General features: G+C 48.6%; 1 protein-coding gene across 8 annotated transcripts in view; it reads right to left on the reverse strand.

Annotated features, from left to right (window-relative positions):
• The window catches only part of ASCC3 (activating signal cointegrator 1 complex subunit 3), a 508,218-nt gene extending 493,412 nt beyond the window's left edge, over positions 1-14,806 (reverse strand). For all 8 annotated transcript variants that reach the window (XM_073336864.2, XM_073336863.2, XM_073336866.2 and 5 more), the window contains exon 1: positions 14,713-14,806. The gene's annotated coding sequence lies outside the window, so the exon portion shown is untranslated. The remainder of the gene's footprint in view (positions 1-14,712) is intronic.
• Between the last annotated feature and the right edge of the window lie 3,004 nt (positions 14,807-17,810).

Raw genomic sequence — 17,810 nt, forward strand, 5'->3', positions numbered from 1 at the left:
GACTAACCAATTTATTTGAGCATGAGCTTTCGTGAGCTACAGCTCACTTCATCAGATGTTTACCGTGGAAACTGCAGCAGACTTTATATACACACAGAAATCATGAAACAATACCTCCTCCCACCCCACTGTCCTGCTGGTAATAGCTTATCTAAAGTGATCAACAGGTGGGCCATTTCCAGCACAAATCCAGGTTTTCTCACCCTCCACCCCCCCACACAAATTCACTCTCCTGCTGGTGCTAACCCATCCAAAGTGACAACTCTTTACATAATCAAGTCGGGCTATTTCCTGCATAGATCAAGGTTTTCTCACATCCCCCCCACCCCCATACACACACAAACTCACTCTCCTGCTGGTAATAGCTCATCTAAACTGACCATTCTCCAGGTTTAAATCCAAGTTAAACCAGAACATCTGGGGGGGGGGGGGGGTAGGAAAAAACAAGAGGAAACAGGCTACCTTGCATAATGACTTAGCCACTCCCAGTCTCTATTTAAGCCTAAATTAATAGTATCCAATTTGCAAATGAATTCCAATTCAGCAGTTTCTCGCTGGAGTCTGGATTTGAAGTTTTTTTGTTTTAAGATAGCGACCTTCATGTCTGTGATTGCGTGACCAGAGAGATTGAAGTGTTCTCCGACTGGTTTATGAATGTTATAATTCTTGACATCTGATTTGTGTCCATTTATTCTTTTACGTAGAGACTGTCCAGTTTGACCAATGTACATGGCAGAGGGGCATTGCTGGCACATGATGGCATAGATCACATTGGTGGATGTGCAGGTGAACGAGCCTCTGATAGTGTGGCTGATGTTATTAGGCCCTGTGATGGTGTCCCCTGAATAGATATGTGGGCACAATTGGCAACGGGCTTTGTTGCAAGGATAAGTTCCTGGGTTAGTGGTTCTGTTGTGTGGTATGTGGTTGTTGGTGAGTATTTGCTTCAGGTTGCGGGGCTGTCTGTAGGCAAGGACTGGCCTGTCTCCCAAGACTTGTGAGAGTGTTGGGTCATCCTTTAGGATAGGTTGTAGATCCTTAATAATGCGTTGGAGGGGTTTTAGTTGGGGGCTGAAGGTGACGGCTAGTGGCGTTCTGTTATTTTCTTTGTTAGGCCTGTCCTGTAGTCCTGTCCTGAAATCATGTAGATTTCATGATCACTTTCACCCAAGCTGCCTTCCACTTTCACATTCTCAACCAGTTCCTCCATATTAGTCAAAATCAAATCTAGTACAGCCCCTCCCCAGTAGCTTTCTCCACCTTCTGAAATAAAAACAAACTGTCTCCAATACATTTCAAGAACTTGTTGGATATCCTGTGCCCTGCTATGTTATTTTCCCAACCAATGTCTGAGTAGTTGAAGTCCCTCATCACCATCGAGTCCTGTGCTCTGGATGCTTTTGTTAGTTGTTTTTAAAAAGTCTCAGCCACCTCTTCTTCCTGGTTAGGTGATCTGTAGTAGACCCCTATCATGACATCACCCTTGTTTTTCACCCCTTTTATCCTTACCCAGAGACTTTCAACAAGTCGGTCTCCTATTTCCATCTCAACGTCAGTTCAAGTGTATACATCTTTAATATATAAAGCAACACCTCCTCCCTTTTTTCCCTGCCTGTCCTTCCTGAGAAAGCTGTACCCTTCTACACCAATATTCCAATCATGCATATTATCCCATCAAGTTCTGTGACGACAACTATGTCATAGTTGTGTTTGTTTACTGGCATTTCAAATTCTTCCTGCTTATTCCCCATACATCTTGCATTACTATAGAGACATCTAAGATACTGATTTGATTCCCCCCATTAGTTCTGTCTTCCTTATCCCTGCTATAACAGCCCATGTTCCCCCAAATTCTGACCCTTCTCCCAGGTCTCCATGTTTTGGCTTATCTGTGGGCTTTGGTCACCTGCCCCCTTCGAACCTAGTTTTAAAGCCCTCCTCACTAGATTAGCCAGTCTGTATCCAAATACATTCTTCCCCTTCCATGATAGGTGAACCCCATCTCTGCTTAGCAGTCCTTCTTGGAACAGCATCCTGTGGTCAAGAAAGCCAAACCTCTCCTGGCAACACCATCCACGCAGCCAGGCATTCACCTCCAGGATACATCTGTCTCTGCCTGGGCCCCTACCCTTTACTGGAAGGATTGAAGAGACCACCACCTGCACTCCCATCTCCTTCACCCTTACTCCCAGAGCCCTGTAGTCAGTTCTGATCTGCTGAGGATCAGACCTTGCAGTATCATTAGTGCTCAAATGGATGAGTATCACTGGGTAGTACTCAGAGGGCCAGACGATCCTCGACAACCTCTCCGTAATGTCTCAGATACAGGCCCCTGGCAGGAAACATACCTCCCAGGATGCCATATTAGGGCAACAGATGGGTGCCTCCGTCCCACTCAGAAGAGAGTCACCAAACACCACTACCCTATATTTCCTCCTGGGTGTGGTGGCTGCGATCCTCCCAGCTGTGGGGGTACATGGCTTCTCCTCCTCCACTTTTCTGGGTGATTCCTCATCACTCACTGCCAGGGCAGCACATCTGTTTTCCATCACCATGGTGGGTGGGTTGGGAGTAGGGGTGGAGCACTGCCTGCTGCCAGAAGTAACCAGAAGCCAGTGTCCCCTTTGAGACAGAGCCATATCCTTCTCCCCTGGTGGTGTGACAACAGTCCTCTGTAGCTGGATAGCTTCCTCGGCCTTGGATGTTTCCATGTGACTGCTCTCGAGGAATTCCTTATGGGCACAGATGCTCCTCAGCCTAGCCACCTCCTCCTGTAGCTTTCCCACCTGCTTTCTGAGAGATTCCACCAGCAGGCATCTTCCACACTGGATGGTCCCCCGCAGCCTGGCTTTCTGAGAGTGGGAAACATATCCTAACTACGATGGGGTTTTTTAGATTAGGCCAATCATAAGCTTGTTTAAATGATAGGCACTCAAAACATTTCACATAAACTAGCAAACACCTGCTTTATGGGGCAATATCTGGTCATTTCCCATAAATCAGACTGAAACCTGTAACCTTGAAGTGAAAAATTACTTTGTATTCCCCTCCCCCATACCCTGAGCTATTCAGTCCTCTTGCTGCCCTTGATATTTCACTTCTCACACTATTAAGAGGTTATGCAAATATGTATATTCTGAAACAGAACTTGACACACTGTCCAAAACTATGTATTACAGCCAGTGACTACTATTGGACTACTATACATGGAACGAAGGCAGTTCAGAAAACAACCTGAAATAACTGATAGGCTGAACAAAGCAACCAGATGAGATGGCAAAAATAACAAGGTGGTGTGTGCCCACAGTTTGCCACTTGAGTTCAGTCTTGGGGCCACTTCTTCTGAGTGATGATCTTCAGGTGTGCCCAAGGCATGGAATAGGCACAATTTTATGTGTGTATATATATCAAAACAGGTTATTGTAAAGTCTCAAGCACTTTTTAAAGAGAATACTGGTTTTCTCAGTCTACTTCATAGTAAACAGTTGTTCAGATAATAAAAAATCACCACCAAAACACACATCTTTGTGACAGTACCATGGGAATAGCCAAGAATTAATTAAAACTTTTGGAGAGCATCACAGATTTTAAAAACGCCATCACAGCACTGAATATCACGAACATATTACTATAATAAGCTACAGCAATATTTCCAGCTCTGCACTAAAAAGGAGGGAGGGGAAGTATGTGCTCGTTACCCAGGCTGTATCTATCCTATGACTGACAATACTCCCACTATGTGTGTGCTCCTTTTTAAAACACACACAACACGAACACAAAACTCACTACTCCTTTCAATTTTTTTTCATTTTTTAAAACAGTCTCATCCTCATGTAGGCCTGTAAGCCACAAGAGATAATCACTTAAGTTTAAAAGAAAGCTTTTTTCCAGAATATGAATTTTTAAGTAGCGCTGAATAACTTAAAGTGGCTCAAATATGTGTCCTTTGAGCACTGTGATAGGATTCCAGGAAAGAACTGATAAAATTGTGAGGTCCCAGAACAGAACTATATTTCTAAGACATCTCTCACTAAGCCTTGCCATTTGGCATGGGGATGAGTGGAATGGGGAAAACCCATGACTGAATTCAAGATAAAGGAGTGATAGCCTTCTCTTAGGATTCTCTTCACACATGGAAGACAAATTGATGCTCCACACTGATAGCCATAAGCCTTCAGGACTAAAAAGAGAAAGATCTGACAAATATATACAGGATCTTTGCTTTCATAAACCAATATTCCCAAAACAATCCCATCTAAAAACAGTAAACTCACATGACAAACACACACAACCCAGTTTATTTTCAAGTGAAATAGTCCAGCTTTTTTTTTTTTTTTTTTTTTTTTAAAGGAAGAATAAATTACCTCCTCTTTTCATCTTTTCATGGAATTCTAGTGCTGCAACATGAAAGTGGGTGAATGAGAAATAGCTACACTGATCTGAGTTCCAGGACTTGCTCTAGTCAATTCTGGAGCAGTGTCAAAAGCACTTAGAGTATGTCTACACTGCAGCTGGGAGCACAGCTCCCAAGCCTGGGTAGACAGACTCACGCTAGCATACAAAAAACAGCTTGTGTGGATGCTGTGGCTCCAGCAGAGATTCAGGCTTACCACCTGAGCTCAAGCCCACTCAACACCCTACGCTTGAGGTTGGGTAGTTCAGCTAAATAAACTTTATTTAGCTTCCAAAGCTGCACTTCTTTTAAGTTTTATTATTCATCAACTGAATTTTTATCCGCTCCTTTAATTTTAACGACTATATTCACATTCTACCTATCTTGGGTACTTTTATAGCCTTTGGCATTGTCATATCTAAGCACCTCACATTATATATTCTCACTACACCCTGTGCAGTACAGAAGTACTATTAACCCGATTCTTACAGATGAGGAAATGGGCATGCAAAAAGGATAAGGCCTGGTCTACGCCTAAAACTTAGGTCGACCTAGCTACTTCACTCAGGAGTATGAAAAATGCAAACCCCTGAAAGACGTAGTTAAGCTAACGTAAGCCCCAGAGGACACTGCCAGATCGACAAAAGAATCTGTCCGTTGACTTAGCTACCACTGTCACAGAGATGGATTTACTACAGCAATGAAAAAACCCCTTCTTTCACTGCAGCAAGTGTCTACACTGCAGTGGTATCGCTGCAGCAGTGCCACTGTAGTGCTTAGTGTAGACACAGCCCAAGTGTTTTGCTCAAAATCACACAAGGAGTTTGAGGTAGAGCAGAGATCTCCAAAGTCTTAGGCTAATACCATATCCACTGGCCATCCTTCCTCTCTAGGCATTTGTGTCTTCAAGGGCACTTTTTCCTCCAGTGCTGTGGTTGGTCTTTGCAATCAGATCTGTAATCCTCTCGAAAAGCAACAAGGAGTCCTTGTGGCACCTTAAGAGACTAACAAATTTAGTCTAATATGCTCAAATAAATCTGTTAGTCTCTAAGGTGCCCCAGGGACTCCTCATTGTTTTTACTGATACAGACTAACATGGCTACCCCTCTGAAACCTCTCCAAAAGGAAACTGAGTGGTTGGGGGCGGGGGGTCTACTGCCCCACCCCAAACCTTTTGAAAGACAGGAAACAAAAGTCTTTAGCTAGCCAGATCTTATTCTGGCATCTTAAAATCAATCACCAGATTCACAAGTATATCCCCACCGAACTAAGGTGATGACTAAAGTAAAACGCCAGATCTGGAGCTCTATTCACTGCAGCCCTCTCGGTCCACTGCGTATAAAATCTCTGCTTCTCAGTACAGTAATTTATAGAAATTGTTTCTGTACCCAGCAAGTTGCCTGGCCTTAAAGGCACATCCTGATTGCTCTCTTACTTTCTCCTGACCCAGACCCAGCAATTCCAAAATGATTTTTCAAAGGCTCTCATAACAAGAGCAGCTAGAGCTAAAACAACAATGATGTCACTGTAATTTGTTAAGCGCTTCAAACACCAGTTTCGAATGGCATATGACAGTAATCTCAGTTCATGATATGCCAGCTGCTACAATAATGTCAGAATTGAAATAGGGAAAGCAGCAAAGTATGTTAGGAAAGGTGTGTTATTTTTAAAAGATGTGATGTTTTATAAAAACTGCTATTACCAGAAATACCTCAACAGCATATTACAAATGCTTTCAGGACTAGGAAACGTTTTTGAGCATTGACCCATGACCAGTGAGAAGACAAAATGTCAACAATGAAAAACATACATCCCTCCTCTTAATGATTTATTTAATAGATTATAAACAAAATTACTATTCTTCTGAGTATTTCAACTAGTCGTCTTAAATTAGCAAAAAAAAACATTTGTGTCTTGTAATGCTTAAAAGGGAGAAAATGGAAATGGGAAGTAATCATCCAACATTAAAAGCAGTATAATAGCACAGGTGCATGTTTGAAAACAAAGCTGATCAGACGCTTTTTTCTGTGACTTTGCATGGAGTTGCTTTTCTCAGAAAGGACTAATCTCATTTTAGCTTTCTTACTAACTGTATTTGCAATGCTAGATAGAGACGATTCCAATACCCTAAATATCAAGACAAATGCTGAAGTAAGTGTAACTCCTTCCATTGATTTCACTGAAAGTTAGATCAAACCCTCAAAGAACACATTAAGTCATCAAGGTCACATGGTATTCAAGAGAATTTGTTGCAAATCTAGGGAAATTTACCTTCCCAGTTAAATATAGCATGATTTTCAGCTCGCTTTAGCTGAAGTTGTTAAGCCATTCAGAATTAGCACACTGTAACAAACCTACATACAATCTTCAAGATGTTAAGAAATACCATTTCATCTGGTGGGGGAGGTGAAATCACAGTCCACACAGTAGTACATTTCTCCAGTTTCCGTTTCAGGGCTCTAACAGATTCAAAACAAATGCAACTGAACACAGTCTTGCCAACCCACAGGGACTCGTTTTCACCCTTATATCCAGGACTGCATCATCCCTACAGCCCTTATTCCAGAGCTTCATAGCCTTCCCCAGGCTGCTCCAGGAAGGTATACCTATCAGGCAGAAGGCCTGAGAACGTTAAAGAGATCCATTCACTGACCTGTGTCTCTCCTGTATCACCCACTGTTCAGGAAACAGGAAGCCTTATATCTAGGGCCCTACCAATTTCACAGCCATGAAAAATGTGTCACGGAACGTGAAATAAGCTCTTGAAATCTTATCTCCCCCAAGCTCCTAGGAGTTACTTGTCCTTCCCCTGCACGGCCACTCTGAGTGGCGGAAGGGGTAGGAGGATCATACCCACCTCCGGGTACCTCCCCCTGCTGCAGGAATATCCGGTGCTCGGCAGAAACCCCAGAAGTTCCTGCAGCCAGAGGAGGCTTGTGCTCCAATCTCTCCCTTGCTGCTGGGAGTGCCCCAAACAGGGGCTCCTAGCTGCTAGTCCCAGCTGGGCTGGGGAGCGACAGGACTTGTTCTTCTCCTGCATGGCTGCTCTCGGGGAGGAGAACAGCCTCTGAGCTTCCTGCAGCACAAATAGGTACATGGAGGTGGGTCTGATCTCCCACCCGAGAGCAGCCATGCAGGGGAAAGACAAGTCCGGTCTCTTGCTGGCCCAGCAGCTAGGATTCCCTGACTGGGGCACTCCCAGCAGCAAAGGGGAGATCAGACTCATCTCCACCTCCGGGAAGCTCCTGCAGCTACAGGAAGCTCTGAAGACAGCACAGAAGGCAATCCCATGACCCCCCGACAATAGGTTTGCAACCCCCTCTGTGCCCCCTTTTGGGTCAGGGCCACCACGGTTACAACACACTGAAATTTCAGGTTTAAACATCTGAAACGTGAAATTTTCAAATTTTATGGCCATGAAATTGATCAGAATGGACCCTGAATTTGGTGGGGCCCTACTTATATGCAACTGCCTGCATAAACGACATCTCCCAGTGTTAAAAAGCCCAAGGGCTGTAACATGTGCATGTGCCCTAAGACCCAGAGATTCTAATATCTCTCAACACTGTTATTTTACTGTTACATACTACCAAGTAATCCATTCTGACAGTTTGTGACAAAGGAACCACTAGCAATGCTGCTTAACAGATGGACACGCAACAGGCTGAAGACCAGAAGCAATTATTTACCAGAAGCACTTGTTAATCGGAAATAGGTTTAAACAATATTTGCAAGCATGCTGTATATATGCTGATTTCCAAAATTATAAACAGACTAAGTTAAAGTCCCCTTGTCTCCTCTTGTTTTATGGCACTGACAGGCTGAGCAGCACCTTCAACACATAACATGCCAGCTGACTGGCAAAATGGCAACTTCCTATTTCATTATTTTGTATTATATTTAAGACTACTTAAAATTAGCACTGATTTACTGTTCTTTGTACTGAAAGGAAGTGCAGCTTTCTTTTAAACATTCCAATGGGTGCTAACTGGAAACAAATCCACCAGCTGTTGCACTCTCCTCCTGGGCAGTTTGCCTGTGTCACTGGCAATATGCTCATGAGAACATTTTAAAGATACCTGTATAATTTCTCATATAAGAAGGTTTCACTATATTTTGATCACAGTTGCTAAATGTAGGAAATAAAGTCATTCCAGGAAAAGGGTAATGTCTAGATTTACTATGAATGGCTGAGACACTAAGGGAGAAATGGCCCCTTGGGATCTCAGTCAGATCAATAATTTTCAGTTGTAAATGTTTGAAGTGCATGTTAGACATTTATTGATGCCCCCTTGGAATGCATGTACTTTCAACTTTCAAGCCCAAAGGCTATTTCTGTGTGTCAAAGTGTATTTTGCATTGACTGATGTATGCTCCTTCCTTAACACTTACCTATTTCACAATTAGAAAAATTCCAGCAAGAATTTAATACTACTCTCCATACGAGATATAATAATTTTCAGAAAGGTAGGGGTATATTTTTATGAGTGCACCACAGTACAAGGAAATATCTTCTGTACTTATTCAGCCCCCATTACTGTAGTATGAGACCACCACAAAGTCTTTTGTGTCTTTATCTTCACAACACCCCAGTGAGGCAGGGAAGTAATATCCCCATGTTACAGTTGCAGAACTGACGCACAGAAAGACTAAAGGCTTGTCTACACCAGTAATTCTCAACCAGGGGTACATGTGCCCCTTGGGGTACTCAGAGGTCTTCCGGGGGTATTCAAGATCAGTGTTTCTCAACTTCGGGGTTGCAGCTCCAAGGGGGAGCATAGGACAGGTTTAGGGGAGTCGCAAGTGCAGGGCTGACATTAAGAGTGGCAAGCAGGACAACTGCTCAGGGTGCCCCACAAAAGCTAAGTTACACGTTTCAGCCCAGCGGTCTGGTACTCAGGCTTCAGACAAAGCTCACAATAAAAGAGAGACTCAAGTATCACATTGAAATGCAAGTATAATACGTATATAATTATATGGTAAAAATGAGAAAGTAATCAATTTTTCAGCTATATAGTGTGCTGTGACAATTTTGTATTTTTATGTCTGATTTTGTGAGGTGAAACTTGGGGTACTCAAGACAAAGCAGACTCCTGAAAGAGGTACAGTAGTCTGGAAAGGATGAGAACCACTAGTCTACACTATAGAGCCTTGGCCAACATAACTATGCTGGCAGAGCCCCCTAGTGTTGACACAACATAAGCCAGCAGAAGTTCCTCCACCTGCATAGCTACATCATCTCCCTTAACAACATTAACAATGCCAATAGAAACCTCTTTGTTGGCATGTGTGTATCTACAATAGGGGTTCTGCCAGCTGAGCTACCTCATCTAAGGGTGCAATTTTCTCCACACTCCTAGCCAGAGTATGCCAGCTAAACTTCATAGCTTAGACCAGGCCCAAGTCACTTGCCCAAGGTCACACCGGAAGTCTGTGGAAGAGCAGGAAATTGAACCTTCCACATCTCCAACTAACACCCAACCACCACCCCATCCTTCCTCTACTCTGTACACCTAAGAGGGCATTATACCTCTGAAAACCAAGAGGGAATATTTACTCTAAAAGACAGAATTGCAGGTTTCACACACTGCACCACAGAACATGAAAGACTACGCCAGGGGCTAGCAGAAAGGCAACCAGACTGGGTGGCTCCAATGGCAGTTGCTATGGGGAGGTTTGGCCTGCAAGACTGTAATAAATGGCTGAATCAAACTGACAGATACCAGTTCAAAGAGGACTGATCAGACTACACAAATAGCTCATTTCAAACCAGCTTGCACTGTACGTTAGTAGGTGTTATCTCAAATTGCTTTGTAATAGGATACATATCTCTGGAATGGAGTGGGGTTTTTTTCTTTGCCTGACTTAAAAGGCCATTTTGATGTTCAATGAAAACATGCTGGTTAAAAAGTGTTTAACAGAACACTTACCAAAAGCAATTTACCAGGAGAATGTCTATGTTATTATTTGGTGTAATGTAGTTTTCCAGCAATTTTAAAAAAGTATTTCCATTTCTACTCAAATTATATTAGGAAGTACAATTAATCAACGAATTAACTGTACTCAAAAGGACAGTAGTCCCTCAATATTACAAATGCAATTTAAGATTTTATTAAATTTGAGTACTGTGTATTTTTGTTGTGTTACATGAAATAGATTGTATGCATTCCGAAATCTAAAATGCATTTTGATGCATGTCATGTAAACTTTAGTTCTATGGAGCTTACTAGCCAAAAAAGCTTATTAAGAAGTGCATTTATCAGTTAATACTTTGGTATTCAGTGATATTAATTCCAATTTCCAGTTACAACATTCTTTCCGGTATTATTTCTGGCAATCTGCCAAACAAGAAGTGGTTATAATATTTTTAGGATTTTCCATGATGTGTTAGTCCAAGCCGTTTTTTTCATATTGTACAGCTACACAGGAATTTGTTAGTCTCTAAGGTGCCACAAGGACTCCTCATTGTTTTTACATTAAATTGTGTTCAGTACTTCTCTAACAATACGTCACTACTACTTCAGAAACTTTCTAAACATCCATACATTTGGGGCACATTGCTTGGTAAATGTAGTCCCAATTGGTGAAATAAAATAAGTTGTTCTCAGCAATTTGATATGTTAATCAACCAATGTATTCTTTAAATAAAAACACATGTACTGAAGTCAAAACGTAATACTACTCGGCCCTTCTCTCTGCACAGTGCATTAGCATCAACAATGAAGTCAATATTTCTCTGAAATAATATTGATTACCTTATGCGAGTTTACACTGCAACTATTCAGCAGACAATACCGTATGAAGAACAAAAGTGGTGGCTCTTATTTTAACATTTCAAGAGTACAAATGTGTAGGAAAAACAGTTGACAAGTTTAACCTCAGAAGGTTAAAAAAATTTTTTTTTAAATGAAAACTTAAAATCTGCAGTTGTTGGCACTCATCCAGGGAAAATCTTCCATTTGTTCTGTGCAAGTGGATTTTTTTTAGCTGTTTATAAGTGTTCTTCATTCTTTGTCATTCCTTTTAGCTAATTCAGACGTTTTACTAATTACATGGAATTTAATTAAATATCAATAAATGTACTATTTCAAATGTTCACCTACTCGCAAAAAGCACTTCTCTGGCAGCAATTTATGATGTAACAATGAACCTTAAAGAGTTAGAGCACTTAAAGCAAATTAGAAAGGGGTTCAATGCACAATGGAATCTGGTATCTATATTCCAAGAACAACTCCTTAAAATTTATAAGAGGCTGACATAAATGGTGATTGTTCTGAAACCACTGACGAGATCTTCAGAATTGCCCTGCATGTAGTTTCCCATTACCTCTACAATGTTGGTTGTGAAAAAGTCCATTCCCCTTTTCTGCACTTAAGTCAGAGATATTTTAAAACACAAATAGGCACCATCATTTGTTGTTTGCCTTGAAAGAAAATTCCATGATATTTAATATTATTATTAGAACATGATGTTCAGTTGACAATATTCAACTGATTCAGACAGAAGGCAGTAACCCATATATTCTTTCCAAAACATGCAAGTACAGTAGAACCTCAGAGTTACGGACACTTCAGGAATGGAGATTGTTCGTAACTCTGAAATGTTCTTTAACTTGGAACAAGATGTTACGGACTTCAGCCACGTAGGGAGTTGGGGCTGCAGCCACAAAGTGTGTGGGTGTCAAGGCTCTGAGTGGGTGGGTGGAGTTTCTGACCCCCAGGGTGCCACGGCTCCAGGTGGGGGCCTCAGGGTGTCTTCCCCGGGGGAACACCAGGGCTCTGGAGTTTAGAGCTGGGGGAACACTGGAGCTTGAGGCTTCAGCCCCATGGCTCCACTCCCGGTTTCAGCCTCGCGGGGAGCACTGGGGCTCAGGGCTTCTGCCCCACAGCGTGGGCTGGGACTCAGGGCTTCGCTCCCGGTTTCAGCCAGTGGAGGGCGCACCAGGGATCAAGCAGGGAACAGAGCCGGGGGGCTGAAGCCCCGAGTCCTGATGCTTGCCCCGGTCTAAAGCCCTGATCCCCCACTGCTACTAAGGGTCAGAAGCCCCAATCCCTCCCTCCAACCCCATGGCTGCAGCCCTGAACCCCAGGACTAAAGCCCCAATGCAGTACAGTATTTGCTGTTTTGTTTTGCTTTTTTCGGTCTCCCCAGCTGCTTGATTACTTCCGGTTCCACAGGGTGTCCAGTTGACCGGTAAGTCCATAACTCTGGTGTTCATATCTTTGAGGGTCTCCTGTACCCTGCTTTAATGTCTCCAAGAGGTCCCTCCATCTCCTCCTGAAAACTTTGGCTTGGTCTCCTAACATTTTTAGTTGTCTTATATTCTCTACAGTTAAAGTCCCATGTTACAGACTCACTCCTGCTATTGATTGAGAACTGGATGAGGTTCCTCCAGAATGTCACCACTGCTTTTTTAATCAAAGTAGATAGATAGGAAGAGAGCATCTAATATTGCTTTAAGAGAAGTGATATTTCCACTACAATTTAATCTGCTAGGAACTACAAACTCACCTCTATTCCATACAAAGCAATTAGGAACACGTGCTAAAAGCCCTAAATATTAAAATTAATGTGTTTTGTTTTACCTTCTTAAGCAATAGTAACAAGCATAGGGTCCCTCATATTCAAAAGGTAATAAACATGTATACGTTAATAGCTTAACTTAAATGGCCCAACTCCAGAAGTGTTAACTTCCACCACATGTTGTGATAGTCACATGTAGGATCAATGAGTCTTTAAAGATTATAGGATACACCAATTCAAAGCAGCACAAAATCCTGCCATAATAGATAAGAAAGCTGCACACATATCTCCACTGGTGCAATAACCAACACCTTCCCCTACACATCTTTCAAGGGTCCTACCCATGCCTATCACAACACGTGGTATACCTCATCCAATGCAGCAAGTGCCCCAACAACAACAATACATTCTTAAATTAATTCATATAGAACAATGACACAAGGCAAAATACACCGTATCACCTGTAGATGAACACTTTTAATAGAATGATCACTCCATATTTGACCTCTCAGTCCTCAGCCTCAAAAGAAATGTGCCCAGCACCTTCAAAAAACTTTGCTGGACACTAAACATCACAGACTCAACAGACACTGGTTTTAGGTCTCATTACAACTTGGTCTTGAACAGTCTCCAACAACATGTGTTAACTCTTTATGCTTAAAAATCTGTTCCACCTTGTGCTCAGTGTCACAGCCAAATACCTTTCCCACACCTGAAGAAGAGCTCTGAGTAAATTTGTCCCTTCCATGAACATCAAACTCACTTTCTCTTTTTCATATCCTGGGACCAACAGGACTTCAGCACCATTACACACAAATTTTATTCATGAACTTTTGTAAAACCTGACCAAGTTTTTTTTAATCTTTATTTTGTTTTAAATTCCACCTGCATATTCCCCAGCAGTGTTTGAAATCCAAGCAGGAGAACACAAAGAACTCCAAAGTGTTACAACAGTTTCGAAAGTGAAACTGACTTAATTGATTTATCATGGCCAAGAGAAAGGAAACAAGAACAGTAAGAGCTGTAGCGTAAGCTGGATTTGTAAAATGTTTAATGGCCAATAATCCATACTTGTTAACAATTTTAATAAGGACACTGTTATCAAATGATTGTCCGTTGACACTGTCCCTACAATACATCCTACCCCCCACAAATGTGCCGGCTGGGGAAGCAAGCAAGCAATCTGGAAGCCAGGTGCACTGGAAGCGCACAGAAAACAGCCAGTCGAGACACCCGTGGCTACACCCAGAGCAAAGGCCCCAGCACAGGCTACATGAAACTGACAGCCCGGTGCCGGCGGCTGGGCATGGAGCAGCCGGGAAGGGCCCGGCACACGGACGCAGTGGGACAGCTGCGGCCGGGCTCCGCTGCCGGCTCTGCGGAGCTACAGAGCCGATGCCGATGCCCCCAAGCTCCGGGGAGCGTCACCGAAGAGCGCCCCGGACCCTGCGCACGCCGGGCAAGCTCATCCCCGCTGCCCCCGCGGTGGGGGGTGGGGAGGAGACAGCGCCGTTAGGGAAACTGAGGCACGGGGAGGGGCGGTGACGCCGGTTATACTCAGCCCTGCGGAGGGAGCGCGCCCCACCGGCCAGGCGGCCCCAGGGCAGGGCGAGCTCCGGGAAAAGCTGCGCCCCCCGCGCCCCCCCCTTGGGCAGGAGAATAAAGCCCGCCCCCCCGCGGGAGAACAGGGCACCCGGCCCCAGCGCGTCTCCGCTCCGAGCTGAGGAGACCCATGGCGGGGCCCAGCAGCCAAGGCCACGTAGGCACTGCCCGCCGACGAGATCCCGACCGCTCACCTGCCTTCCGGCTGCCGCGAAGAGCACAGCGCCGGGCGTGACACGGCCGTAAAGCGAGGGAGAGCGGGCGGGGCCAGTTGCGCGAGAGCGGTGGGTAGATCCCGATGGACGCCACGCCCCCACCCCCCGGTGTGGCTCATCCCTTCGCACTGACGTTAACCCCGTATTGACCCCGCCCCACGCGCAGCGCCCCGCTTGCTGATCCCGACTCGCGGGCACGGACTCCCTGCCGCGTGCCGCGTTCTCCAAAGCCCACTGCCCCGCGGTCCCCTACCGCGCTGTCCCTGCCCCCCGCTGGCCCCTGCCCCGCCGCCACGCCTGTCCCCTGCCCCCCGCTAGCCCCGTCCCCACGGCCACACCTGTCCCCTACCCCCCGCTAGCCCCGTCCCCACGGCCACGCCTCTCCCCTGCCCCCCGCTAGCCCCGTCCCCACGGCCACGCCTGTCCCCTACCCCCCGCTAGCCCCTGTCCCCACGGCCACGCCTGTCCCCTACCCCCCGCTAGCCCCTGTCCCCACGGCCACGCCTGTCCCCTACCCCCCGCTAGCCCCGTCCCCACGGCCACGCCTATCCCCTACCCCCCGCTAGCCCCTGTCCCCACGGCCACGCCTGTCCCCTACCCCCCGCTAGCCCCTGTCCCCACGGCCACGCCTGTCCCCTACCCCCCGCTAGCCCCGTCCCCACGGCCACGCCTGTCCCCTACCCCCCGCTAGCCCCGTCCCCACGGCCACGCCTCTCCCCTGCCCCCCGCTAGCCCCGTCCCCACGGCCACGCCTGTCCCCTGCCCCCCGCTAGCCCCGTCCCCACGGCCACGCCTGTCCCCTGCCCCCCGCTAGCCCCGTCCCCACGGCCACGCCTGTCCCCTACCCCCCGCTAGCCCCTGTCCCCACGGCCACGCCTGTCCCCTACCCCCCGCTAGCCCCTGTCCCCACGGCCACGCCTGTCCCCTACCCCCCGCTAGCCCCTGTCCCCACGGCCACGCCTGTCCCCTACCCCCCGCTAGCCCCGTCCCCACGGCCACGCCTGTCCCCTACCCCCCGCTAGCTCCTGCCCCGCCGCCACGCCTGTCCCCTACCCCCCGCTAGCCCCTGTCCCCACGGCCACACCTGTCCCTTGTCCCTGCTATCCCCTGTCCCCACTGCCACACCTGTCCCTTGCCCCCCTCTAGCCCCTTTCCCCACTGCCACACCTGTCCCCTGCCCCCCGCTAGCCCCGTCCCCACGGCCACGCCTATCCCCTACCCCCCGCTAGCCCCTGCCCCGCCGCCACGCCTGTCCCCTACCCCCCGCTAGCCCCTGTCCCCACGGCCACGCCTGTCCCCTACCCCCCGCTAGCCCCTGTCCCCACGGCCACGCCTGTCCCCTACCCCCCGCTAGCCCCTGTCCCCACGGCCACGCCTGTCCCCTACCCCCCGCTAGCCCCGTCCCCACGGCCACACCTGTCCCCTACCCCCCGCTAGCCCCTGTCCCCACGGCCACACCTGTCCCCTACCCCCCGCTAGCCCCTGTCCCCATGGCCACACCTGTCCCTTGTCCCTGCTATCCCCTGTCCCCACTGCCACACCTGTCCCTTGCCCCCCTCTAGCCCCTTTCCCCACTGCCACACCTGTCCCCTGCCCCCCGCTAGCCCCGTCCCCACGGCCACGCCTATCCCCTACCCCCCGCTAGCCCCTGCCCCGCCGCCACGCCTGTCCCCTACCCCCCGCTAGCCCCTGTCCCCACGGCCACGCCTGTCCCCTACCCCCCGCTAGCCCCGTCCCCACGGCCACGCCTATCCCCTACCCCCCGCTAGCCCCTGTCCCCACGGCCACGCCTGTCCCCTACCCCCCGCTAGCCCCTGTCCCCACGGCCACGCCTGTCCCCTACCCCCCGCTAGCCCCGTCCCCACGGCCACGCCTGTCCCCTACCCCCCGCTAGCTCCTGCCCCGCCGCCACGCCTGTCCCCTACCCCCCGCTAGCCCCTGTCCCCACGGCCACACCTGTCCCCTACCCCCCGCTAGCCCCTGTCCCCACAGCCACACCTGTCCCCTACCCCCCGCTAGCCCCTGTCCCCATGGCCACACCTGTCCCTTGTCCCTGCTATCCCCTGTCCCCACTGCCACACCTGTCCCTTGCCCCCCTCTAGCCCCTTTCCCCACTGCCACACCTGTCCCCTGCCCCCCGCTAGCCCCGTCCCCACGGCCACACCTATCCCCTACCCCCCGCTAGCCCCTGCCCCGCCGCCACGCCTGTCCCCTACCCCCCGCTAGCCCCTGTCCCCACGGCCACACCTGTCCCCTACCCCCCGCTAGCCCCTGTCCCACTGCCACACCTATCCCCTGCCCCCCCGCTAGCCCCTGTCCCACTGCCACACCTATCCCCTACCCCCCGCTAGCCCCTGTCCCCATGGCCACACCTGTCCCTTGCCCCTGCTATCCCCTTTCCCCACTGCCACACCTGTCCCTTGCCCCCCTCTAGCCCCTTTCCCCACTGCCACACCTGTCCCCTGCCCCCTGCTAGCCCCGTCCCCACTGCCACACCTGTTCCCTGCCCCCCGATAGCCCCTGTCCCCACGGCCACACCTGTCCCTTGCCCCTGCTATCCCCTGTCCCCACTGCCACACCTGTCCCTTGCCCCCCTCTAGCCCCTTTCCCCACTGCAACACCTGTCCCTTGCCCCCCGCTAGCCTCTGTCCCCACTGCCACACCTGTCCCCTGCCCCCCACTAGCCCCTGTCCCCACGGCCACACCTGTCCCTTGCCCCTTCTAGCCCCTTTCTCCATGGCCACACCTGTCCTCTGCCCCCCCGCTAGGCCCTGTCCCCACTGCAACACTGTCCCCTGCCCCCAGCTAGCCCCTGTCCCCACTGCCACACCTGTCCCTTGCCCCCCTCTAGCCCCTTTCCCCACTGCCACACCTGTCCCCTGCCCCCCGCTATCCCCCGTCCCCACGGCCCCACCTGTCCCTTGCCCCTGCTATCCCCTGTCCCCACTGCCACACCTGTCCCTTGCCCCCCTCTAGCCCCTGTCCCCACTGCCACACCTGTCCCCTAACCCCTGCTAGCCCCTGTCCCCACTGCCACACCTGTCCCCTTCCCCCACTAGCCCATCCCTACTGCCACA

The sequence above is a fragment of the Lepidochelys kempii genome, chromosome 3 (assembly GCF_965140285.1).
Source record: "Lepidochelys kempii isolate rLepKem1 chromosome 3, rLepKem1.hap1, whole genome shotgun sequence".
Lineage (NCBI taxonomy): Eukaryota > Metazoa > Chordata > Testudines > Cheloniidae > Lepidochelys > Lepidochelys kempii.